Raw genomic sequence first — 27,179 nt, 5'->3', positions numbered from 1 at the left:
GTCCTCCTGGAAGAAAGTCGCTGTGAAGCTTGCGGCTGTGCCACTCTGGACTGGGGGCTGATGGCTTCTGGAGGCCTGGCTTGGCCCCACTATTCCCCTGCTCAGGTCACTATGGTGTGGGGAGGGAGGGGTATATGGATGGAGCTTAGACTACTTTGACTGCAGTGGAACTACTCAGTGTGATACGATAGCTCTGGCTACATGTCATTACACAGTTGTTCAACCCACAGGATGTATATGCCACCAAGAGTGAACCCTAATGTACACTGTGGAATGTGGGTGGGGGTTCATCAGTGTGGGTTCATCAGCCGACAGACGCACCCTCTGGCGGGGATGCTGATCCTGGGGGAGGCTGTGCGCTTGTGGGCGGAGGGGATATGGGAGCCCTGGGCACCTTCCACTCTATTTTGCTGTGAACCTAAAACTTCTTTGAAACCGTAAAGTCTTCTTTAGAAACACTATGGTAGCTCCTCCCTGCTCAGCCCCTGGTAGCCACCAGGAATTTATTTCCCATGTTGCCTTTCACACATGGAAAGTTCTAGACAAAACAAGTCGATCCAGACTGACTGAGCTCTTCCCACAGCTGTTCCTTGCCTGCCCTTTCGACACATCGAAATCCTCTCTCCCTTCAAGGCTCTGCTCCTACACAGCCTTTCTGATCAGTCCTTCCTTGCCCCTCCATGCGCCACTGGCCCCATGCATTTCCACAGTGTGCACAGCGTCTCCCTTAGAGCAGCTCTCCTGGGTGCCTCCCAGGTCCTGCCACCTGGTCCAGCCCTGAGCCCCTCCAGGACAGCAGCTGGTCTCATCCCGCTCCACTCTCCACAGTGCCCGACCCAGGCTGCGGCCTGAAGGGTGGCAGCTGTATCCCCGGGAAGCCAGGACTGGTGTGTACCTCGCACCCACCTGCTGGTGCCCCAGGACAGTTTCTGAATCTGGGAGCGAGAAGTTCCCAGAAGTGGGAAGTGGGTGTTTGGATGACACGCTAGAAAGAAAAGAGAGCCAGACTGTACGATGGCAGCCTGCATTTGTTCAGCAGCAGAACCCAATGGGCCCTCCGCAGCCTGCTCACCCGATGGGCCCTCCACAGCCTGCTCACCCGATGGGCCCTCCGCAGCCTGCTCATCCGATGGGCCCTCCGCAGCCTGCTCATCGTTGGTGTGACCCCCCAGCCTCCCTAACACATCAGGACTCCCGACTCGTACAGTGGGACCTCATGTTTACCTAGAGTCTCCTCCGTTCAACACGGTGGTGAGGCCAGATTTCGCAGCCACCAGGGGAACCCCCAGTCTACTACAGTGGGCTTGGAGCTCTGTATAAATGTGCAGGACACTGATTTCCAAGGGTGCTCTGAATCAGCAAAATGGAGATCACGCCACCTTCCATAGGACCTTGCTGATACGCTGGCTGGTGCTGCTTCTTTTTTTTTTTTTTTTTTTTTTTGAGTCTCGCTCTGTCGCCCAGGCTGGAGTGCAGTGGCCGGATCTCAGCTCACTGCAAGCTCCGCCTCCCGGGTTTGCGCCATTCTCCTGCCTCAGCCTCCCGAGTAGCTGGGACTACAGGCGCCCGCCACCTCGCCCGGCTAGTTTTTTGTATTTTTTTTAGTAGAGACGGAGTTTCACCGCATTAGCCAGGATGGTCTCGATCTCCTGACCTCGTGATCCGCCCATCTCAGCCTCCCAAAGTGCTGGGATTACAGGCTTGAGCCACCGCGCCCGGCCTGGCTGGTGCTTCTTGCTGCTCCACAGGAGAAACGGGCACACAGAGAGGCGTGACCCACCCAAGGCCAAATGCCCCTCTCAGACGTGGAGCCCCCGTCAGCTTAATGATGGAAAGTACGCTCACCGCAGAGCTCCCATCTGGGCACCATCGGAAGACTCGGAGCGGATGACACTGGTGGTTTCCAAGCAGTTCAGGCTAGTGCTGATGAGTATTCCAGTGATACCCTCAGATAACGATTTGGCCAAGGGAAATGTCTGACGTGACCACAACTGAATTTTGTCTGATAGCAAATGGACTGATTAGCAGTCAGGCCAAAACCCAACCAGAGAAGAGTCTGTGAAACCCCTGCCGTGTAAAATTCAGTTTCAACAAACACTCACCAAATGACCACCCCATTCCAGGCCCACAGGAGACGCCTGGAATGCAGAGGTGAAGCAATCACAGCCCATCTGGTGTGGCCAGGAAGGCCAGCAAGCCAGCCACTCATGCCAAGTGGGCCACGTGGGGCTGCAGAGGAGGGCAGGACCCTGCTTCCTGGGTGAAGGAGTCAGAAAAGCTTTTATGGAAGAGGTGACGTCTGCTGTGAGCCTCAGCAATGGATAATGGTTTAGACCAGCAGACGCACAGGCACGGAAGAGGAATGTGCCTCCGGCGAGGTTTCGGGCGCTCAGTGTGGCTGCAGCACCGTGGCAGCGGCCGGATGCTGTTTTGGTTCTAGGGGTAGCTGGAGAGTGGGTTGGGGGGTCACAGAGAGAGACATGAGGACTTGTTCTAGTCACAGTGATCAGTGATGCATTTTCGCAGAGCGGGGGATCTGAAAGCACTCTGCTGGGGCAGGTGGAAGTTGGTCTGGAAAGGTCAGATGGGAGTGTAGGTGCAGAAGATACTGTGAGCAGGCGGGGCACGGTGGCTCACGCCTGTAATCCCAGCACTTTGGGAGGCCGATCACCTGAGGTCAGGAGTTCGAGACCAGCCTGGCCAACATGGTGAAACCCGTCTCTACTAAAAATACAAAAATTAGCTGGGCGTGGTGGCAGGCGCCTGTAATCCCAGCTACTCAGAAGGCTAAGGCAGGAGAATCGCTTGAACCCAGGAGGTGGAGGTTGCTGTGAGCCAAGATCGTGCCATTGCACTCTAGCCTGGGTGACCAGAATGAGATTCTGTCTCAAAAAAAAAAAAGACACTGTGAGCAAAGATGCACAAGAGATGATGGCCCCAAACTGGAACCAGCCCAGGAGGCTGCAGGGAAGGGCGGATGGGAGCTGGGAAGTCAGACTCCAGCAACCAGGTGGAGCCAGACCAGCAGGGCATCTGGAGTCAAGCTAACCTGGTGCACCAGAGGATGGAGGAGGCAACTCCCATGGTGGGGTGCAGAGGGAACCTCGGGCAAGGCAGGGGTGCCCCTTCCCTCCGGAAAGCCAGGCTGGGCTGGGAGCAGGCCCTTCAGCCAGCAAAGAGCTGCAGAGTGAACCCTGAGCTCTGGGGAGGAAGAGGTGAATCAGACCCAGCCCCGCCCTTGGGGACTTGCCTCCTCATAGGGTAGATGGAGCTTTAACCGGTGCAGTACCAGCTCCCATGGGGGCTGGGCCAGGTGCTGAGGACACAGCAGCAGATCATCACCTGGCACTGGGGGCGTCATCTAAACTGAGCTCAGATGAAGAAGGGAACTCGCAGGCCGTGAGGGGTGACCCAGCTGGGGAGGGCTGGAGTGGGGCTTGAACTGGGCACGTCTGCTTCCAGGCCGCTCATGTGCTTGACCCTCTCCCCTTCCTGCTGTGCTCACTGACTCCAGATGTGCCCAGGCCCTGCCCTCAAGGAGCTACCAGTGTACCCGGGAGACCATCACAAGCCAGTGTCCATCGCTAAGGGTAGAGGGAGTGGGCCCCCTCCCAGGTCATAGAGGACTCCTGGGTGTGAGAAAGGTGACATCAGAACTGGACTTGGAGAACAAGATATGGCTTTCCAGGCAGAGAACAGGAAACAAGGGTCTGCAGGAAACAGCAAACAGCACGCAGCTGTCAGGGAGAGGAGCGGGGCCGCTGCATGCCTGGCGGGTGCTGGGTGGGCCGTGGGGTGGGGCTGGGGCATGTGGTAGAGACCGGGAAGCAGCCGGGTGGGCCCAGCCAGACCTGAGGACCCTCCATCCCTGCCAAAGAGGCTTGTGCTTGATCCTGTCAACATCGAAAGAAAAAGGGGTTGGGTGGCGGGTACCCATCAGACCTAAAATGTGTGAGCATGGAGGAAGCAGGAGGCCAGTGGGAAGCTAGCCTTGAGCTGCCTGAGGCCATATGCAGAGAAGACAGAGCCTGGGACGGCCACCGAGGTCTCAGTGCCCCCTAGGGCTCCTCTGCCCCACCATCAAAGCACAACCTCGCACTCCCACACCATCTGCCTGAGCAGGGTTTCCTGTGAGCTGGGGCTGGACTGCATATCTAATGTTCCTGGATGGAATCCCAGGAAAACAATTTTGCTTATTTTTAAAACACACACAAACACACATACACACACACAGCAACGTCATAAAGCCCACCCCAAAGAGAAATTACAAAGAGATAATTATTGCCCCTACGGTTTATTCTTTACTGATTTATCTGCTTGTGCATCTGTTTATTTGCCTGACAGGATGAACCCATTGCTTAATAAATTCAGGCTGTATTGGCGAGGGATGTGAGTGAGCAGCTCAGACCCCAGGCTTCCAAGCCAGTTCAGCCCCAGGCACTGGAAATGCTGGGTGTGCATGCTGGAGGCTGGGGCCTGGGCAGGCCCCCTGCAGCGCGCTCTGAAACCTGCAAGGTGCCGGCGTCCCCATAGGTGAGGGGTAGCCCCTCTGCAGTTCATCAGCAGAGTCATGGGGAATGGGGGCACTTTTGTAGATTCAAGTGCCTTAGGCCCACCCAAGACCTCGTGACTCAGAACTTCTGGAGTGGGGACAGGAAAAGATGTCCGGGTGATTCTGCTAATCAGAGGTGCAACTGCTAGGCCAGGTGATTTCCCAGGTGCCTCCCCAACCACACTTCTAGAACTATAATTCAGTGTCTCCTGATGTTGGAGATGGGAGAGGCAGGATCAGATAGCATTAGGGAGACGGCCCATGAGGGATGATCGCGGCCCTGACTGCACCAGGTGAACTAGCTCCTGCATTTCAGGGGACCAAGGCTGAGTACTTTGCATAGGCGGGCCCCACCTGTGGGCCTGCTCCACCCTCAGCTCACCCTCCTGGAGACCTGGAGCTGCCATTCCCAAACCAAGAGATTCAAAACATAGAAATGAGGAAAGCAGACATGAGGAGGAAGAAGGAAGAAGACGGACTTCCCATAAGGGGTGGGGGCCAGGCAGTTCTGGACGCATGTGGCGCTCTCTTCTCAGACTTACAAGGGATGTAGGCTTAGATGAGAGGGAGGGAAACAAAGCCAGGGAGGGGCCCAAAAACCAACAGGCAGAAATGTGCAGGAGAGCACATGCGGCTTTAAATGTCTGTGTGGCACAAAGTCAAAGGAGAGCCCCCGACATGACCGGGGCGGGCCCGAGGTGGTAGCCAGACCGAGGGTGCCTCAAGTCCTGGATGGCCACTTATACCTCAGGTGGAGGGGTCTGTCGGGAACAATCAGGAGGGCTGCAAAGCAGAAGGTGTGGGGGGAGGTTCTAGGAGGCTCTCCCACAAAGCAGGTGCTGCCCACACGTGACAAATCCCGTTACGTGAACCTACGTGTCCACACCCAGATGGGTCATGCCAGAGTGTGGAAAGGACTTGCTAATGTGATCATAGAAATATGGCTGTGTCTTTGAGGAAGAACAGAGGGTGATGGATAAGCCATCAGAACCATGCCAGTTTCCAGAGGGATGGATTCTGGAAACTCTAGCGGGTGAGCCAGTGTCGGACCTGCAGCCGCCACCCACAGCTGATGGGGAAGTGAAGCGGCCATAGGCTCTGTGGCCGAGTGACAGGGCGCTCCTATGGGACTGTGTGTCAAGGGAGTGTTTAATTCCAGTGTATTTGGACTTCATGTGGGTGCTGACCAAAATGTCCTAGTGTTTTTGTCTGAAAAGGAGACATTTGGGACCAGAGTCTGGCTGGGAGTGTAGCCGGTTAGTTAATAGTCACACAAGTCTAATTAGAACTATGACTGAGCCTTAGTAGGACTCAGTTGATAGTGAGTGAATGAATGAGTGAGTCAGTCAGTGAATGAGTGAGTGCACTGTGTCAGCCAGGAGGGGTTTCTTCTTCTGGACTGTAGGTTCTGTACTTAGGCTATCCCCTCAGTGTTTTCAACAACTTGGAGATACAAAATGTATACAGTGATCAATGAGCAGATAACAAGAGGATGATAGGCCCTTTAGGAGAGGCCAGAATTAACATGCGATAAAATCTTGATACACTGTAACTCTAGGGCATGGGCTGATGCTTAGTGCCCTGCAGTTGTGTTGTCTGACTCCCTAAAAATACTGCTTACACCTGTTAGGACACTGTTTGTTGCTAGTCACAAAAACACCTAACTTGAACGGACTTAAACCCAAAAAACAAAACAGAACAAAAAATGTGGGGTTGCTGTGGGAGTGGGTGTGTTGTAGATTCGGCTTCCGCAGGGTGGGTCTGGCTGCTGGTCCATGCCATCGGGCAGCCTCTCCCAGTGCTTGGGATGCTTTGCTCTGTGCCAGCTTCACCTTCAGGAAGTGGAGCCTTTGAAGTTCTAGCCTTACTCCTTTCTTGTAGCTGCAGGAAGAAAGCTCTCTTTTCTAATAGTTCCAACAGAAGTCCCATGGCGGAGACTCCTGGGTGACATGTTACACTCTGAGCCAATCATTGCAGCCAGAAAAGTGAGAGTAGGCCTATGAGCCAGGCCACAGTCACCTGCTGGTGGCACGAGTGGGTGGGAGAGGCCAAGACTTAACAAATCCAGGTGGACTGAGAGTGGGGAAGGGTGGCTCTCCACAGGAAAATGGGGGTGCTGATGGCAAAAAACAAAAAAGAGAGAGAGAGAGAATGACTGCTTGGCAGGCCACAGACACCCCTTGGTGAAGTGAGCGGTGGCTTAGCCTGGATTCGGTATCAGCCCAGAGGTTGGTGTCGTGCTGTGGGCCCACTGAGATGCAGCGCTGTCCATGATTCAGTGGGACATGCCCCCACCAACCCTGGGGCCTGTGGTCGAGCCGTTATTCGGACCCACAGCTACCTGGCTCCAAACTCAGCCTCCCTCCATTCACTTGGGCTCTGGGTGGAAATGGGAATGGTGTCTGTCTCACAGCTCACAGGCAGGGACAGGAGGAGCCGCCCTGCACACCATCTTTCACCAGCTGACTGTGTTCCCACCTCAATGCCCCGCCACACCTGCAGCGATGTCCACTAAAAGTTGGACCTCGAAAGCCTCCTTGTTGCCTGTAACAATGACCTCATATCTGCAGGAGGGGAGGAGGGAAGCTTTGCGTAAACATCACAACTCCTTTATCTCCCACTCAGCATTTCCTAGGGAGCGCCCAGTGACTCCCTGTGTGATGTCAGCTTGTGGTTTGGAGAGAGAGTTCCAGAGGAGGATGGTGGAAAATCCCTGGGGGGGAGGCAGGAATGTCAGGATGTGGAGCCTGCCCAGCTGCTGACCGGTCTTGCTGGACCTTACCTTGCTCATCTGCAGCAGGAGACAGGGAGAGCCGGTGCGTGGCTCGAGCACACATAGGGAAAGCGCCTGTCTTGGACGTGACCGCGGTTCCCAAGGGGACAGAGGTCCAGCATGGAGTCAGCGATCCCAGGAGAGGAATTGGGAGCCGTCAGGGTTGGGGACGTAGTGATGGTGGGAACACGCTGTGCAGGGGTTCTTGTGGAGGCTGTGGGAAAACGTGAGTCCTACAGGCGCATGTATGATGGGGAGAGACAAGGCCAGGGAACCAGGGGTTGGGTTGAGGGTGGAGGTGGGGAGAAGGGCCCTGTAGGAGGGAGGTGGAGCCCATGGAGGAATGGTGAGGAGACATGAGGAGAGCAAGACTCTAAGCATCGGCTTCTACCCTCCTCAGGCCACATGTGCCCATGTTCACACCAAGATCATTCCTCAGATCAAGGGCTCAAAAGCATTAACCCAATATTCACTCAAAGACAAGTGACTCCATGGGAGAAAGGCCTTCAAATCTCTCCCAGTCCTTCCAACTGACTCAAGAGATCGTCTCTCAGTGTCCCTAGTGCATCTTTAACACTCCTTTAATACGTGTCAATTTCCTTTTTGACAAAGAGAATAGACCTTAGACTGAGATTGCAGGCGATTTTGCTGGAGAGAGCCTCACTGCAGTGTGTAGCTTTCATCACATATGATTTTAACAGCAACCAACTTATGGCAGGGAAGAGTGGTTTTCCTTTTGTGGTCGTAACTTAAGTTTCATTTTCAAATATATTTTATTTAAGTAAGAAGGGTTAATTTAAAGAAAAACGGTTTTTAAAAACCTGGTGCGAGTGGCACAAGAATGACTAGAGGCCCAGCAAAGACCCTGACAGCAGCACCAGGCAGCCTCTGCTTGGATGTAGTGAGGATGTGGCCAGAGTGTGTCCCTGAGACATGGTCAGTCCAGCCCTGTTTGCCGAGTCCAAAGCCGAATGTCAAAAACGTCTTCTGTTGTTCTTCAGCATCATGTTGGCCTGATAAAGGCCATAGAACTACTCTTGTTTAAGCCCCGGGTGCATAGCATTTCTCTCCCGTCACATTGGCTCTGTTGGCCGGCCCAGGGATGTGGAGCTCTGTGGGTCCCCTGGTTCCCTGAAGGATGTCACAGCAGAAGCATAGCAGCAGCCGGTGCACCTGCTCCATGCGGGACAAGGACAGCACCTCCTGAACACTCCGTGGCCGGGCGTGACGTGCAAGTTTCTAGCATGTTTCTCATCTGAAACATATTATGTTTCTGTGACCCAAATAGGGGGGTATAATTCTCATTTTTAAGGTGGGGACACAGAAGCTCAGAAAGGTGTTTGCCAACAGTTCTGCGTCTGGTAGTCTAGTGAGGGATTTGAACACAGATCTGTGTGTGGCTGGTTCTCCTGCCCTTTGCCGGGCAGGCCGCTCGGCACGACTCCAGCCCTCCATCCCCTCCCACACGAGGCCCAGTCTGGGTCCCCAGGAGCATGCGGGTCACATGGCAGCTTCTCCCTGGATATGTGTGTCATCCTTGCAGAGCTGCTGCCCCTTTAAATTGACCTGTCTCCACTGGGAAAAGATTGTGCAATCTAATAAAGAAACAGACTTTCCTTGAAAAAAAAGCTTCGCAGTTTCTATTCTTATTCTACTTTCTGTGAAATTCAGTGACTAGGTTTTCCCAACTGAGAAATCCCTACGCTTGATCTGACAAAGAATTTGGGGCCAACTGAGAAATCTCTACGCTTGGTCTGACAAAGGATTCGGGACCACTTCTGGGCAGGGAGGCTGTCCCTGGGAGATGCGGTTCGCGTGTCAGCAGGCTGGCATCCCAGGACGTTTGGGAAGTTTACGGGACCACCGAAGAGAACTGTGGGGTTGGAGCTGCCCCCCAAAGACCTATGATGCCAGTGGCTGTGTGTCTCGCCCCAGGCTCTGGCCTCAGGAAAAGCTTTTCCACTTCCATAAGCTCACCCTTAACCCCACCCCTGCTCCACAGACCTCCTCTGCAGCCCCCCTCGTTCTCCACTGGACTCCTCTGCTCCGTCTCCCTTCACCCTTGAGGAAGATGCTTAGTTTCTGGGAGCCATCCCAGTCCTGTTCCATCTTCTCCCTAGAAATAGGCTGATTTCTGAGTTTCTCTCTGTCCTCCTTTCCCTTCAAAGAAGTGGCCTGGTCCCCTCCCAGTTTGGGCTTTGCACACAAGATCTGAGCTCCATGATTTACTAAGTGAACATTTGCTGGACATACAGAGCCAGCGTGCAGCAAGAAACATAGACCGGGTTTTCACTCCACACCTCTTTCCGGAATCTTTTTATTAAACCAAACAAGGAAAATGAACACTTATGAGCAGCCTACACTCTGACAGGGGCCACGACAGTCCCTTCATGATCTTTTTTTTTTTTTTTTTTTTTAAGACAGAGTTTTGCTCTGTCATGCAGGCTGGAGTGCAGTGATGTGATCTCGGCTCACTGCAACCTCCACCTCCTGGGTTCAAGCAATTCTCCTGCCTCAGCTTCCCAAGTAGCTGGGATTACAGGCACCCGCCACCACATCCAGCTAATTTTTTGTGTGTTTTTAGTAGAGACAGGGTTTCACCATATTGGCCAGGCTGGTCTCAAACTCCTGACGTCAAGTGATTTACCTGCCTCGGCCTCCCAAAGTGCTGGGATTACAGGCGTGAGCCACCGCACCCAGCCCCCTTCACTGTCTTATTTCATCTTGGCAACAACCCAGAAGTGGGTGTTGGTGGAAACCGAGGCTGAGGGAGGCTGAATGACTTGCCCGGGGTTACGCGAGTATTTACTGCAGTGCCGGAGTCAAAGCTGAGCCAGACCTCCAGGCCCCTTTCAGCCTGTAGAGCTGCCATCCTGCGACCTCTGTGCTTTCTGTCTTTATAGATCACCCTTTCCTCTTCCAAACCAAATCAGAAGCCTTTTATTAGACAGTTGGATTTGACATCTGGCCTGGAACATAACTTTAAACCAAATATTAACTGCAGTCATGTAAAGATGAAATATGGATCATTTTCCCCCTTTATTTTTAAATTTTTTTCACAGGAACTTTTATAAAGAAACAGACATTTAATATATAGGTTCATATTTTATGAGTGGGGGCTTATATACACATATTAAATCACATATGGGTATATCATGTTTATACACACAGACATACAAACAATTTAAATCTTAATTGACATTAAGCGAAATAACAACTGGAAATTTCAGCTGATGAGTAAATTCCTTTATATTTGGGACGAACACGTGAAAGCAAGGGTGACACCCATGAGCCTAGAGTCAAAGGCTGGCCTCTGGAGGCCGCCTGCCCCTTGGTGTTATTCAGACCAGATTCCAAAATATGTTTTCCTTTAAAGAACTCACTTGTTTCCCCAGCGGACAGTTAAAACCTCAAAGGCACACAATTCTCCAGTGTGCTGTTCCCAGCAAGACCCTGCACGCCCAACCTCATTTCATTGTGAGTTCTCTGAGATGAGCCCCAGCCCTGCAGCCAAGCTGACCCCCCCTACCCTGGGGGGCAGAGGCTCACTTCCACCGGCTCCCTCCTGGCTGAGCAGTCCTGTATAAAGCACAGAAAAGGCATTCTCCTGAGGCCGGGACAGACCAGAAGCCTCTGAGAAGGGAAGGAGGTCACCATCTGAGGGGATGCACTACCCGGCACTTCAGAAAGCAGGTCACTGGGCAGGCGCCCTCAAGGTCACTTCCTGCTGGGAAGCCCCGGATCACCAGGGAGGGAACCAGTGCTTAATGCAATTAGATACTGAAAGAACAGAGGGGAACAGGAAAACAGCCTCGAGTAAAGGGAAGTACATCTTTAGCTTCGTTCATTGTTCCTTTCTTCTGCAGATTTTAGACAATACTTACATTTGATTCAAAGCACTTTTTTGAAAAAGCCAGCCTAACTTTTGTGGAGCATTGACTAGTGTCGGACTTTGTGTCAGACTTTTTTTACGCAGTGCCTCTGATTATCTGGAGAGGTGGGCACAGGTGTGCTGGGTTGGAGAGGCTCGGTGGGCAGATCCCAGGGGGTTGCAGCTGGGACCAGCACCGGGGTTCCTGAGGCTCGGAGCCCTGGCATCTCCTCGTGCTGCATAGCCAATCTCGGTGCCAGGTGGCCGGGGGAGGGTGCGTAACTCCTGCCCAGGCATCACTCTACTGGGTTTGATGCCTGTCTGCCTTCTCAGGCAGCCAAGCCAGCTCTGCTCCGGCAGCAATGGCTGCTTTAATATGGGGACTGAGGAGGCGCTGACCTTCTTTGCTTTCCTTTGCCTTTTTTTTTCTGTCTCCCCTTCTCTCCCTTAACCCTTTGCGCCCTGCCTTTCTCTTTGTGGGAAGAAGGAATGCACAAGTGAGGCAGAATGTCTCCTCCCGCCCCTGCCTCCAGGGCTCAGGCCCCTCTCCTGAGGCAGTCAATCCTGGTGTCTTCTGGATCTCCCCAGATAGACCACAAAAAAATGCCCCCTTTTTTTTATTTTTTTTTAATTTTGTTTTATTTATTTATTTATTTATTTTGTATTTTTAGTAGAGATGGGGTTTCGTGTTAACCAGGATGGTCTCGATCTCCTGACCTCGTGATCCGCTGGCCTCGGCCTCCCAAAGTGCTGGGATTACAGGCGTGAGCCACCGCGCCCGGCCCACCCCCTCTTTTAAACAAACTATGGAATGCTTTACACCCTGTGCTGTACCTCGCCTTTTTTTAATAACAGCTTTATTGATACACAAGTCACAGACCATAGACTCCAACTGTCAAAAGCACAACTCAGTGGTTTTCAGTATATTCAGAATTGTGCAGCCGTCATCACCATCAACTTTAGACGGTGATCGTCACCCTGAAAGAAGTCCTACACCCGTTGGCTGTCCTCCTCCGCTCCGCAACCCCAGGCGGCCACTCCTCTGCTCCCCGTCTCTGGCTTTGCCTATTCTGGACGTTTCTTAGAGTGGGGCCCTCAGCCTGGGGTCTTCTGTGCCTGCTTCTGTCACTGAGCGACCACTTCAAGCTTCTTCCGTGCTACAGTGTCCTCAGCACCTTGCGTTTTATACTTGAAGACATCTCGGAAATCATCCCATATCAGGAAATAGAAATCTGCCTCATTCTTTTTATTTTACTGTATCAATTTTAATAGGTAAGATATTTGCTCACTCAACATCAAATGGTGTAGTAACTGCGCAAGTCAGTGAACTTGTTCATTAGCTCAGTGCTGTCGATCATTTCGCAATACGCAGTCCGCCCTCTGAACCTGCGGCTCTGCATCTGTGGATTCAGCTAAACAAAGGTCGAAAACAATTCAGAAAAAACACAAACACGCCTGTAGTCCCAGCACTCTGGGAGGCCGAGGCGGGCGGATCACGAGGTCAGGAGATCGAAACCATCCTGGCTAACATCCTTGGTGGCATGAGCCTGTAGTCCCAGCTACTCAGGCGGTGAGGCAAGAGAATTGTTTGAACCCAGGAGGCGGAGGTTGCAGTGAGCCGAGATCACACCACTGCACTCCAGCCTGAGCAACAGAGAGAGTCTCTGTCTCCAAAAAAATAAAAATAAAAAAGTAAAACTAAACCTCTTTTCTTTATAAATTACCCAGCCTCCGGTAGTTCTTTATAGCAGTGCGAGAACAGACTAACACACTGTGTAACCCAGGCTGGAAAACCGCATCTATTTAAGGTGTGTGACTTAATGTTACCATAGCTGTATAGCGTTGTGTCTTCATATCCATGGGGGATTGGTGCCAGGACCCCCCTGCAGATACCCAAATGTGGAATGCTCAAGTCCTTGATATAAAATCCTTGTTTATTTTATTTTATTTATCTTATTTTATTTGAGGGTCTTTGTGGCCCAGGCTGGAGTGCAGTGGTGTGATCCTAGCTCACTGCAGCCTTGAATTCCTGGAAAAATGTGTAGTATTTGCACATAACCAATACACATCTTCCCATATGCTTTAAATCATCTCTAGATTACTTATAATGCCTAATGTGATGTAAATGCTATGTAAACAGTTACTATTCTTCATTTTTAAAATCCATTTTTTTGTTGTGTGTTTTTTTCTTTTTTTCTTTTTTTTTTTTTTTTTTGAGACAGAGTCTCGCTCTGTCTCCCAGGCTGGAGTCAGTGACGTGATCTCCACTCACTGCAACCTCTGCCTCCCGGTTTCAAGCGATTCCCCTGCCTCAGCCTCCCAAATAGCTGGCACCACAGGCTCACACCACCATGCCCAACTAATTTTTTGTATTTTTACTTGAGACGGTGTTTCACCGTGTTGCCCAGGCTGGTTTCTAACTCCTGAGCTCAGGCAATCCATCTGCCTTGGCCTCCCAAAATGCTAGGTTACAGGCATAAGCCACCACACCCAACCTAAAGGAAAGAGGTTTAATTGGCTCACGTTTTCTTTTTTTGTTTTGTTTTGTTTTTTTGAGACGGAGTCTCGCTCTGTCGCCCAGGCTGGAGTGCAGTGGTGCGATCTCAGCTCACTGCAGGCTCCGCCTCCCGGGTTCACGCCATTCTCCTGCCTCAGCCTCCCGAGTAGCTGGGACTACAGGTGCCCGCCACCTCGCCCAGCTAGTTTTTTGTATTTTTTTTTTTTAGTAGAGACGGGGTTTCATCGTGTTAGCCAGGATAGTCTTGATCTCCTGACCTCGTGACCCACCCACCTCGGCCTCCCAAAGTGCTGGGATTACAGGCTTGAGCCACCACACCCGGCCGACTCACGTTTTCACAGTCTGTACGGGAACATAGTGGCTCCTGCTTCTGGGGAGGCCTTAGGAAACTTACAGTCATGGTGGATGGTGAAGGGGAAGCAGGCACATCTCCACATGGCTGAGCAGGAGAGAGGGAGCACGAAGGGTGAAGTGCTACACATGTCTAAACAGCCAGTCTCGCGAGAACTCTCTCACTGTCATGAGAACAGCACCCAGGAGATGGTGTTAAACCATTAAGCCACTCCCGTGATCCAGTCACCTCCCACCGAGCCCCACCTCCAACATTGAGCATTACAATTGAACAGGGGACTTGAGTGGGGACACAGATCCAAACTATATCACTTAAGAAAACCCCGTCTCTACAAAAAGTAAAACAAATAGCAGGGCATGGTGGCATGTGCCTATAGCCCCAGCTACTTTCCAGGCTGAGGCAGAAAGATCACTTGAGCCCAGGAGTTGGAGGCTGCTGTGAGCTATGATCACGGCTGCACTCCAGCCTGGGCAACATAGAAAGACCCTATCCCAGCAAGCAATACAATTTTTATTTGTCAATTATACTTCAATAAAAATAGGGGAAAAGAATTATAAAACTGGAAAATAAAAGAGTCAGATGATATAAAACAGTATCCAGTGGGAAAAGTCCCAACCATCCCTGTCCCTCAGCAACCAAGCTGCCTTGCCTGGGAGTTACCAGTCACCCTGCATCCTGGGCAGGGTGTTTTAGGCTCTTGCAAACAAACACATACGTAAATACAGTCTTTTCTCCTTGTTTTTTTTTTTAAACTCAGTGGTAGCACAACACACACAGTTTTGTCTCCTATTTCTACATCATGGACTATCCGAGATGTTTTGTCTCCCGGATGGAATGTCTTTGTGTTTTTGAATGGCTGCATTAATTGACATTCGGGTGAGTCCGTGGGAGGGATAAATTCCTAGATGTAGGGCCGGGCGCGGTGGCTCACGCCTGTAATCCTAGCACTTTGGGAGGCCAAGACGGGCGGATCACGAGGTCAGGAGATCGAGACCATCCTGGCCTACACGGTGAAACCCCGTCTCTACTAAAAAATACAAAAAACTAGCCGGGCAACATGGCGGGCGCCTGTAGTCCCAGCTACTCGGGAGGCTGAGGCAGGAGAATGGTGTGAACCCGGGAGGTGGAGCTTGCAGTGAGCTGAGATCTGGCCACTGCACTCCAACCTGGGCGACAGAGTGAGACTCCGTCTCAAAAAAAAAAAAAAATTCCTAGATGTAGACCTGCTGGGTCCCCGCGTCTGCGATGACATAGCTCTGACTCCCATCCAGGGAGAGAGATCACCCACACCCTGGCCTCCTCCATGCCGCTGAGGACGTGCTTCCCAGGGCCCTGCTAAGCCTCATGTGACTATTTCATTGCAAGTGGGTACTATTTCATGTTACCGCTTTATCCTAAGAGATGCGAAGCCACGTCCCGGGGAGAGGTCATTTGCCATTCTCTGTGACTAAAGATGAGTTGGGTATGTTTCAGAGAAACTTGCATTTCCTTTTCGGCAAATGGCCCAGTCCTATCCTTGGGTCACTCTTCTGTTGGCTATTCACCTCTTCCTCACCGATTTGTAGGAATGTTTTAAGGAAGTTTTCATATGGTTTGGAAATATTTTCTCATGGTTTTATACTTTCAACTACTTTGGGGGGTTTTGTTTTGTGTTTGCATCATGAAAAAAAATTTCAATGTATTCCCATTTATCAGTCTTTTATGGCCTCTGAGGTTTGTGTCAGATATAAAGGGGCTTTCTCAAATCAGACATAAAAGAAATTTATAGCTTTTTTTTTTTTTTTTTTTTTTTTTACTACTTTTATAGCTTCATTTTGCTCCATTCTTTTTAAAGGCTGCATAGAGTTTCATTGCACCAGTACGCCGTAATTCACTTCACCAATCTCCCGTTATTGGTCTTTGGAGCTGTTTCCAGTCTTTTTCTATTAAACGTGACGCTGCAGTGCTTCCCCTCATACATCATGCTTTTGTGCATATGTGGAAGTATATCTGAGGATGAATTCCTCAATGTGGAGTTGCTAGATCAAAGAGTGTGTGCATTTGAGATTGTGAAGTGTGTGTTGCCAGTTACCTTCTGAAGACGTTCTCATATATTTGCCCCTTTCAATGGTATGTGAGAGCAGCTTGCCAACTCTCCTTTTCTCAAGTGGGAAATACTTCCATTATTTTCTTCCCAAAATACTCAGTGTGAGGAGGATGGACAAACAGACGTGCTGGGCCTCGTTCTGCACAAGTGTGAGAGATGGAGACTCCCCTGTCAGCAGCCCTCGGGAGCAATTATGTTTATCTCATCTTATACCTGGTGAGCAGGCAGACCACTGCACTCAGAGGAGCATTCTTAGAAGGAGAATGCATCTTCCGGAGTTTTTAGCCTACGTTGTCTATTAGGCCCCGAGAAACAGATCACCCGTGTCTCTTAGCTGGGTGCAGCATTCGTCTCTGGAGAGAAGGTAAAGAGGTTTGTCTTTGCTGTGTATTGAAAAGAGGTCAAGAGGAGCTGTGCTTCTGTATTTTATGCATTAATTCAAACTCCGTCTTTACAGTGAACTGTTGCTCCTTATGAGAACTGTAAGCGCAGTTGCTCTGAACACCCAAGGTCATGGGGGTTTGTCTCATCTCCCTCCTCCTCCCCCGTTTTCATTCTTCAGCAGAAGTTCTCACCTCATTGGCTGAACTCTGTTTTTGTTTGTTAAATTTCTTTAATAGCATTTCCATCTTGGTCATTTCAATAGTGGTCGTTTTATCTGTCTCTTCTTTTGAGAGAGAAAAGATCCGAAGTGCTAAGGTGTGTGACAACTGCTCCATAGCTCTGCCCACTTGATCCAGCCACAGAACTGCCTGCGGCTTCTTGGTGAGACCGGGACAGCGAGGACGATGCCCACCCCACAGGGCCACCCGAGAGCTGAGCAGAGAAGCCGGGATGAAAGTATCTCGCTTAGGGCCTCTGCTTTAGTCCGCTAGGGCTGACATAAAGTCCCACAGACTGGGCGGTTTCAACAACAGAAAGTTATTTTCTCGAAGTTCTGGAGGTTGAACATCCAAGACCAAGGTGTCGTTAGAGTTGATTTCCAGCGAGGCCTCTTCCCGGCTTGTAGGCAGCTGCTGTGTTCTCACCTGGCCAGGAGACGGAGAGCTCTGCCCTCCCCTGTTCTTACAAGAGCACCAGTCCTTTCGGGTTAGGGCCCTACCTTATGACTCATTTTACTTTAATTGCCTCCTTAAAGGCCTCGACTCCAAATATAGTCACAGTGGGGACCAGGGGCTTCCACATACAAACTGGAGGAGACGGGGGCACAATTAGTCCAAAACAGCCTGGAACACAGAATTCAGCCCAGAGGCTGTGCACCAAGAAATCAGTGCTGTCCCCAGCAGTATCGAATCTGAGATCCCCAGATGACCCCAAACCTTGCCCCAGCCTGAGCTGCCACCTCGTGTCTCCCCCACACTCCAGACGCCGTTTTCTGTCTCATCCTTCCTGTTAAAGGAACAGTGGGGCGAGTGTAGCCTCCCTGGCCCCCGGGGGTCCTATGGCAGCTCAGCAGCCCTGCGGGTCATTTCTATGCTGGTGGTTTTCACCGAGCCCCCAGTTCCCTGGGCAGAGGCTGCTGAGACAGGTCCCCATCAAGGCTCGCCGAGGCTCCAGTCCACTGTGCACACACGTTATTGCCCATCCAAAGGTTTGCTTCCTGCTCCCCGCCCTAACCCGCCGGGTAACTGTCAGCATGGGAGGCTGAGCCTGCTCTCCCTCACTCCTCCTCTTGCTGCCTTTCTCCCACCTAGATCTTTCTCTAAAGCCAGAATCCCCCTGCTCACCTCCAGAGCCAGCTGCAGCTGCACCTCATTCATCGTGAGCGTCCTTGCACTCAGAGGCCCGTCTCCGTGTCTCTGTTGCTGGGCGTGAGTGCTGTGCCACGCCGCAGGGACAGTCAGTGGAGCTGCGGAGCACGGCTTTCCTGCCTGAGCAGCCCCGGGGCTTTGGCCGTCTCAGGGTTGGCAACCCCCAGGAGACCACCCCCACTGGCCTTGTCCTTGATATCAGGCAGGAAGTGGTCCCTCCCTGGATGGGAGGATTCCGGCCTGGGACATGGTTGTTGGATAGATAGCTGCTGTCGGGCCGTTCTGCCCCTCAGTTTGTTAAAAGTGAGGATCAACACAGCTGGCCCAGAGTCGGGAAGAGAGGCTTGCGTGCTGCAGGGAAAGGCCCTTGGACGGGAAAAGTGACCCAGCTTCAGTCAAGGCCAGGGGAGTGGAGTGGGCAGGCCACACACGGCCTAACAGGCTGGCGTGGCAGCAGGACTGCTCAGGGTCTCGGGCAGCCTTGTCCCATTAACAGATGTCCCCCAGCAGAATTAATCACTCCGTCTTCAGTGCTGTCATCGCAACGTATCCACACTTCCTCTGTGGCTCTTGGAACCCCGGGTTATAATTATCTGGTGAGGAATCCCTGGGGCAGCCACAAGCTACCTGTGCCTGCTTCCTCCCCACATTGTGAGTCCTGACAGTGCGCTGGGCCCCCCACCCCTCTGTTCATCCAGCCTTGCTTCCTGACTGCTCTGCCCTAGACGCCGTGCTGGGTGCTGGAGTACCATGCCGGCGACTCCCCAACTTCCCACAGCCAACTTGCTGTGCACCAGGCACTGTGGTGGCTGCTGGGACCCTAAACCAGCTGTCAGAGGGTGAGCGGATGATACCCAAGTGCAAAGGACTGAGATGGAGAAATAGAAGCATGCTTCAGAGCCAGGCAGGGCTGGGAGCAAGAAGGAGCAGAGGGGCATGACCAGGAGGGCGTCCTGGAGGAGGTGGCGTGGGTGCTCGGCCTGAGGACTGAGTGGAAGCTGACTGTGTGGGAAAGTGATCAATGTAATTGTAGGCAGGGGAACAGCGTGGCACAGACTTGATGTCCCTGGGCACAGCCAGCTTGCATTGTGACCTGATTTTAGGGTGCCTGGAGAGGGGGCACAGAGAGCCTGAGGACCGTGAAGGCCGGGAGACTTGATAGGAGCCGAGACCGTGGGTGCACATGCACTGGCACCTCATTGGGGGTGGGAGCTTTTCCCGAGTCCTGCCCTCCCTCTGCAGGCCTGGGAGGGAGAGAAGACCCTGGGGAGGTGCCAGAGGTCCCCGGCCAGTCAGGGGCCACCGCAGGGGGCGGCCTCCTCTAGATCACACCCACCAGTGGAGCTGCCCCCGCCCCTCCCCTTTAAGGAGGAGCCTGGGGCCCAGGTGAGGGTTGGGGGAGCCCGGTAGGACTTGGCCCATCATTAATTCATGCAGTCAACAATCCGGTGTTGTGTCCATCTTCTTGGGGCTCCCATGCTAGCACAGGGAGACAGAAGACAAAAAAAAAAAAAACAAACTTCCCATTACATTGGATGGTGATAGTGCCATGGAAAGATGAGGCAGGAAGCGGGAGGCACCGGAGGCCAGGCGTGGGGCGTGGGGTGACTCCGCCTAGGGAGGGCCAGGTGTGGGGCATGGGGGATGGTCCTGCCTAGCAGAGGGCCGGAGAGGACCAGCCACTTTTTTCTGCTGCCAAATCTATTGTGACTTTAATAAAGTGAGAAAGGAAACCAGTCACAGCGTCACCCGGGTCATCAACACCAGTGTGATTATCCTGGGCACCCGCCACAGTGGGCCTCTGCCTCCTACCAGTCCTCAGTGGGGAGGGGCTTTCTCCTCCCACCTCTGTCACATCTTTCAGCTCGGGTTCCCCTCACCCAGCTGCCTGTGCCCCTGCTATTTCTCTGGTCCCAACTCATTGTTGGTTTTTACCTTGGGGAAAAAAAAAAAAAATCCAAATATGGAAACCTCTTAATACAAACCAGATGAGGGGCTGGTAAAAATGTTTTCTCCGCATCAATCACCCAAGTTCTTGCTGTGCTGAGAATTTGGTAAACCCTCATCGGCTCTACCAAGCATCCCTTCCAGACTGCCTAGCAAGACGCAGGAAAACAATGCCGCCTTCTGTGTGTTCAGCAGAGCACCTCTTCACATGCGTGCACCCCACTCCTGCTTGGGCTCAGGTGGGATTTGGGGGTCGGCCTGTGCTGCTGATGCGGCGGGGGAGGCTGACGCTCTGCAGTGGGGCGAGTTGCAGCTCTGAGTTGGGTCCCCCTCCCTGCTGGGGGGTTGGCCTGGGCCATGTGCAGAGAGTGACTGGGCCTCAGATGGAAGGGCTGAGGAAGGGCTGGATTCGGATCAGGTGGAGTGGCAGGACCCAGGACCTCTTGGAAGTCCCTCCCTAAATCAGACTTAAGAAGGTGGAAGCCATCGGGCACCCATGGGGGCCTGGTCCTGGGAAGGGGCTCTGCAGACCCCTTTGCCGTCCTGAGGCGGAATGCTCTACAGCCAGGCGGGGAACTCGGCCCAGAAGCTGGGTAGTAAGTGGGCATGAGGCTCTTTGTTAGTGGGGAAGCCGCTGTTCTGGTATGCCTGCTGGCCCAGCCCTGTTCGGAGCCCTGAGGCCACACACCCAGCCCTGACTGCCAAGGGAGGTAGCCATGAACATGGAAAACGACCAGAATGTAGCATGACAGGGCTTGGTGGGGGTGGGGGACACAGGACGGGGCCTTGACCCTGCCAGGGGCAGTTTAGGTTAGCCTTCTGCCTAAGGTGTCCCCTCCTCAGTAGGAAAAAATAGCCATTAGCAATGGGGTAGAGGAGGAGTTCTTTTCAGCAAAATAAGAAGAAGAAAGCAGGTGATCATAGTTGAGAGTCGTCCCAGGTGTGTGGGAACACAGAGGTCCCTGCAGGCGGCAGAGCTGCTGGGAAGAGCCCCCACCAAGCCCTGGGCGGCAGGTGGGGAGGCCAAGGCAAGGCCAGTGTAGCAGGTGGCGTCAGTGCAGCTGGAGCTGGATGGGAACAGGGGTGGGGTGAGGTGGCAGGGCAGCAGGAAGCACATGGAGGCACGGGAGACCCCTGAGGTGCACGGCTGGGGCTGGGAGGCATGAATTCAGGACAGGGGAAGATGATCAAAGTTCCAGACCACTCCTCTAAGTTTCTAGAACTGTGCTGGCCTATATGGTAGTCACTAGCCCATGTGGCTATTTAAATTTGTTCGGGTTTTTTTCTTTTCTTTTCTTTTCTTTTTTTTTGAGATGGAGTCTCGCTCTGTCACCAGGCTGGAGTGCAGTGGCGCAATCTCGGCTCACTGCAACCTCCGCCTCCTGGGTTCAAGTGATTCTCCTGCCTCAGCCTCCCAAGTAGCTGGGACTACAGGCGCCTGCCAGCATGCTGGGCTAATTTTTGTACTTTTAGTAGAGATGGGGTTTCACCATGTTGAACAGGATGGTCTCGATCTCTTGATCTCATGATCTGCCCACCTCAGCTCCCAAAGTCCTGGGATTGCAGGCGTGAGCCACCGCGCCTGGCCCTGTGTTTTATTTATTTTTTTAATAGAGATATAACTCAACATAAAATTCACCATTTAAAGTGTGTGACTCCGTGGTTTTTAGTATATTCACAGACTGTGCAGCCGTCACCGCTGTCTGATTCCAGAAAGTGTCCATCACCCCAAAGAGAAGCTCTAGCAGTCCCTTCCCATGCCCCTCCCCCAGGCTCTGGCAACCCCGCGTCTGCTTCTTTCAGTCCCTCTGGATTTGCCTGTTCAGGACATTTCCTGTGAGTGGAACCGCACACAGTGTGGCTTTTTCAGCTAGCATGTGTTCAAGGTTCATTCATGGCTATTTAAATATAAAAAGTTAAATATAAAGTCTAGTCCTTCGGTCACACTGGTCATATTTCAGGTGCTCCACGGCCACCTGGGCTCTTAGTTTCCATATGGATGGCTCAGCGGACGTTTCCATCCTTGCAGGAAGGTCTCAGGCCAGTGAGGCTCCCAGTGCCTCGGTGCACGGTGAGGACAGGGAGGGGGAGGCGGCCTCAAGCAGGGCCACCAGACCCTACTGGGCTTCACCCTGCTCACCTGATGGGCATGGACTCATGGTCCCCTTTTCAGGTCCCTGGAGGCCGGAAGGAGACCCATCAAGGATTTTTGCTATTTCACAAGCTCTGAGGAAAATCATGCCTTGTTGAGGAATCAGCCTCCCAGGCCAACCCAATGCTGGGGCACTTGGATTTCCGCTCGAGCTTTATCAGCCCAGTGTGAGGCTGGTGTCTATCTGCAGCCTTCAGAGGCTCCGACGGGCTGCTGCATATGACTCTGATTAATCACGATGGGAAAATGAGTTAGCTGTTGCTGCGTAAACGCAGCTTGGGACATGTGATCTTTTCGGTGGGAAGGAAAAGAATGAACAGGGCCCTTGTGTGATTGATTGCAGCATCTACAGGCAAAACCGTTATTCGCATTCTTGTTGATAGCCTTCAAGAGTCAGATTTTGGGGAAGTACGTGAAGGGGCATACATAGAAACATGCGTATATGTATATTAAGACATATGTACATATGTGTGTTTAACTTTAAAAGATCAATTTGTGGCCGGGCATGGTGGCTTACACCTGTAATCCCAGCACTTTGGGAGGCCGAGGCAGGTGGATCACCTGAGATCAGGAGTTTGAGACCAGCCTGGCCAACATGGTGAAACCCTGTCTCTACTAAAAATACAAAAAAATTAGCTAGACGTGGTGGCGGGCACCTGTAATCCCAGGTACTGGGGAGGCTGAGGCTGGAGAAAAATTTGAACCTGGGAGGTGGAGGTTGCAATGAGCCAAGATTGCACCGTTGCACTCCAGCCTGAGCGACAGAATGAAACTCCTTCTCAAAAACAACAACAACAACAATAATAAATAAATAAATAAATAAATAGATCGATTTAAACCCATAGCTTTTCTTTCATTCCTGACAATTTACAGCGATTTTTTATTAACAAGTCTACTTTAATTCCAAAAGAAAATAATCTAGAATGGTCAGTAATATACAACATACTTTTATGTTTCTTTTATAGATATCTAATACAAGTTTATTTGTACATATGCAATGTATAATAACTCTATAACTCTTATCTTAGATATGAGTCCTAACAGGATGAAAATATTTTCTTGTAACTACTACTTTATGCCTATGAAGGGTGGAACTTTCAACGTCCTCTTGTCTTAAACCCAAGTTAATGACAGTGTCCTCTCAAAATTTTTCATAAATTATTAATGACCTAATTTCATTTTAAAAAATGGTTTCAAAAAGGCTGGGCGCAGTGGCTCATACCTGTAATCCCAGCAACTTTGGGAGGCCAAGGCAGGCGGATCATGAGGTCAGGAGATTGAGACCATACTGGCTAACACAGTTAAACCCCGTCTCTACTAAAAAAAAAAAAAATACAAAAAATTAGCCGGGCGTGGTGGCGGGCACCTATAGTCCCAGCTACTCAGGAGGCTGAGGCACTAGAATGGCGTGAACCCGGGAGGCGGAGCTTGCAGTGAGCTGAGATGATGCCACTGCACTCCAGCCTGGGCGACAGACCGAGACTCTGCCTCAAAAAAAAAAAAATGGTTTCAGCAAATATGAAAATAGAAAGTCCTGTTAGTTGTCCATTCATAATATGAGAAAAAAAAGAGATGATACATTCCGCTATAGAAAAGTGGGTTTAGACACCAGTTCTGGCAGTATTTCACCTGGTAAAGTATCAAAAGGTCTAATAAGCAGGCCCCTTGCTCAGGGAAAAAAATGATTTCAGTGTGTTTCTCTTCCGAATTGCTCAGAAACTCCAAGTGATTTCCAGATTGGGCGGGGGGAGATTACTGGCCCTGAGTGCATCAGATTTAGATCTATCTTGAATAGGGACATTACAGAGATCAAGACCATTTCTAACCCTGCACATCCGGTGGAGTCTGGAGTTAGAGACCACATGACCCAAGTCATCAGCTAAATGTACCAAGAGATTGAACTTTAGAGGACCATCTTCCTGGCAGATGTCTTGCCAATTACCAGGAAGAGATGAACCAAAAACTTCTTTAACGTAAGATTCCAAACGGCCCTGGAGATCTCCAGGTGGTGAGTATCCTCAGCTTCGTGAGGGTGCAACACCAGGATAGGTTCCTCTTTCACCTCTTCTACTGCCTCAGCAACCTCTGGCACTTTCTCTTTTCTGAATCAAGACCAAAGTTCTCTACGTGTTGCCGCTGAGACTGTCCACATGAAGACTCCTCTGGTAATGCCGGACACAGATCGCTCCGCCATCTTCGATGAGATCCACGGGCCTGAGCTACAGCGATCTTAATAAAGAGAAAGTTGGGAACTTTCTGGAGGCAGTGGGCCTACAGTCGGCCCTCTGTTTCAATAGGTTCTGTGTCTCTGGTTTCAACCAACTGTAGATCAAACATATTAGGAAAAAATGGGTAGTTGTATCTGCATTAAACATAGACATTTCTTTTTTTTTTTCTTTTTTGAGACAGTCTCACTCTGTCGCCCAGGCTGGAGTGCAGCGACATGATGTCGGCTCACTGCAACCTCCGCCTCCCAGGTTCAAACGATTCTCCTGCCTCAGCGTCCTGTGTAGCTGGGACTACAGGGGTATGCCACCAGACCTGGCTAATTTTTGTAATTTTAGTAGAGACGGGGTTTCACCATATTGGTCAGGCTGGTCTCGAACTCCTAACCTCAGGTGATCGACCTGCCTTGGCCTCCCAAAGTGCTGGGATTACAGGCGTGAGCCACCGCGCCCGGCCACAGACCTTTCTTCTTGCCATTATTCCCTAAACAGCTGTGTAAAATACAGTGTAACAGCTGTTTACATAGCATTTGCATTGATTAGGTATCAAAATCTAGAGACAATTTGAAGATGTGTGTAGGTTATGTGCAAATACAACATCATCTTCTGTAAGGGACTTGAGCATCCATGGATTTTGGTATCTTTTGGGGGTGCTGGAACCAATCCCCCACAGATACCAAGGGATGACCATACTTACATTACTGCATAATAAAACCAGTTTCTACATGTTCATTTCTTTTCTAAACGTTCAAGTGATGGGCACAATGTAAAAATTAGGAATAGACAGCTGTCTTGGACTTTTGGAGAAGAGAGAAATTTAGGTTGAGAATGGTCTTTTAAAAAACATTTTAGGCTGGGTGCAGTGGCTCACGCCTGTAATCCCAGCACTTTGGGAGGCCAAGGTGGGCAGATCACAAGGTCAGGAGATCGAGACCATTATGGCCAACATGGCGAAACCCCATCTCTACTAAAAATACAAAAATTAGCCGGGTGTGTTTGCGTGCTGCTGTAGTCCCAGCTACTCAGGAGGCTGAGACAGGAGAACTGCTTGAACCCAGGAGACAGAGGTTGCAGTGAGCCAAGATCACGCCACTGCACTCTAGCCTGGGCGACAAGAGCAAGAGTCTGTCTCAAAAAAAAAAATTATAATGGAAAAATTCAGATGTTTGCACAAGCAAAATAGTGTAATGAACTCCCATGCATGGACCCCACACCCAGCTTCAAGAAATTTCAGCTGTATCCCATCCACACCCCCTTCCCCTTCATTCCTCTGATTGATGACTCAGTCATCTTTCTTCTAAAAAGCCTGTAGTCGGATTTTGGCTTCTGTCCAATCAACAGTCTTTGTCTTTTTACCGACAAGTTTATGGTTTCAGCTTGTGCCCTGCCTTTTCTAGGTTTCTTGGTTAATCCTTTCTTTTTATAAATAAAAATGTTATCCATATGTTCCTCGGTCACATGACTGCTCCCTCACATCCCTGGATCTCCCCTCCACCCAGTCCCCATCCTATCACTCTCTCTTTCTCTTCTGGATCTTAGCTAATTGATGGGGGTGGAGGTGGGGAACAGTCTTCACTTCGGAATCTGATCACCCTTTGATCTTCTCGTGTCTTGAACCATGTGCTGATCCCGAGTGTTTCCCACGTGGGTCTTTACGTGGCCAATCTCTAGGGCCTCCTGTGTTTGAGAATGTATTGGTCCTGCCCTCACACTTGGATGACAGTTGGCTGGATGTAAAGTTCAGGGTGCAAAGTTCAGTACTCAAAACTGTTACTCCTCCCCTGTGGCCTTACAGCCCGCGTGGCTGTCGGAAAGTGTGGTTCTGTCCGAGTCTTGCTCCTTCGTCAGGTTCTCTGCTCTCTGGGGACTTTCAGGCGTCTCTCTATCTCTGATAGTCTGAAATTTCACTCAAATGTGTTGCAGTATGGATCTTTTCTTACTTCTGTTTGCAATTCTGTGGGCCTTTTCTTTTTTTCTTTTTTGACAAGAATGAGACTTTAATCAGTTTGAAGTGGAGTTTATAACACCAAGAGATGAAGGGTTGTTAACAAACACAATAACAAATGGACATCTGATGGGGATGAGGCATTATCCTGTACACATCATATTGGTATTTTTGTGTATCCGCCATGCATAGCATGTACACACAGAGCCACTGCTGCACAGTACACGGGTATCTGAAGAGGCTGAATCAGAGTTAACAGACTGAAATTGTTTAGTATAGATATTCTAGTTGAAAACAGGTTGAACTTTTGAACTGGCAGGTAGAAGGCAACTCTGCCAAACACTGCAGCTAAAGCCCCCACTTGAGTGCACGATTCCATCCCTTCCGTCTGGGTGCAGGACACAGTAACCGTACTTGAAGGTAAGTGAGGCACTCTGTGGCAACCACAGCCATCGTTATGAACATATTGCACACAATTTCTAGAACTAAACATTTAACTTGTGCCCTGCTTTTATTTCTTAAGGCTGAAACATTCGATGCTGCCGGTAAACCCCACTTAAGTTTATAACCTGTGCCACAGCAAAGAATGGTGATGCTACTTATTCAGCTACCCTGTTAAAAGTATGGCAGGCACGTTCAAGAGGAACTACAAAGGACTTGGGATGGTAGAGGGCCCAGTTGTAAGCTTTCTCAAAAGTGATGCTTTCAAGTAACTTCAGACATGTAAGCTGCTGCGCATCCAAAAAGTCTAAGAAAACATTCCAGAAACTCAGAGATCACCTATGGAATGCATTTCAGGCTAATTATGAATACTGCCATAAATACAGTTTTAATTAGGACTTGAAAACTTTTCAGTCATAGCATTCTTGTCAAATTCTATGGGGATGGTAGCTGAACTAAAGTAAGGAGAGTATGTATAATATATATTTTTATATATATAATATATAAAATGCCATTTTTCCATTTCCAGTGACTACACCATAAAATGTAATCAGGGCTTCTCAAAC

The 27,179-nt window shown here is 50.8% G+C and overlaps 1 protein-coding gene and 1 pseudogene across 6 annotated transcripts in view; one reads left to right on the top strand and one right to left on the bottom strand.

The window, feature by feature from the left end:
* COL23A1 (collagen type XXIII alpha 1 chain) overlaps positions 1 to 27,179 on the top strand; it is a 357,189-nt gene that overhangs the window by 224,237 nt on the left and 105,773 nt on the right. The window lies entirely within an intron of this gene.
* LOC101008517 lies at positions 23,715 to 24,413 on the bottom strand (annotated as a pseudogene).

The sequence above is a fragment of the Papio anubis genome, chromosome 5 (assembly GCF_008728515.1).
Source record: "Papio anubis isolate 15944 chromosome 5, Panubis1.0, whole genome shotgun sequence".
In the NCBI taxonomy this organism is placed as follows: domain Eukaryota; kingdom Metazoa; phylum Chordata; class Mammalia; order Primates; family Cercopithecidae; genus Papio; species Papio anubis.
Note: the sequence above shows the minus strand (reverse complement) of the source record. Positions and strands in the feature narration are given on the sequence as shown.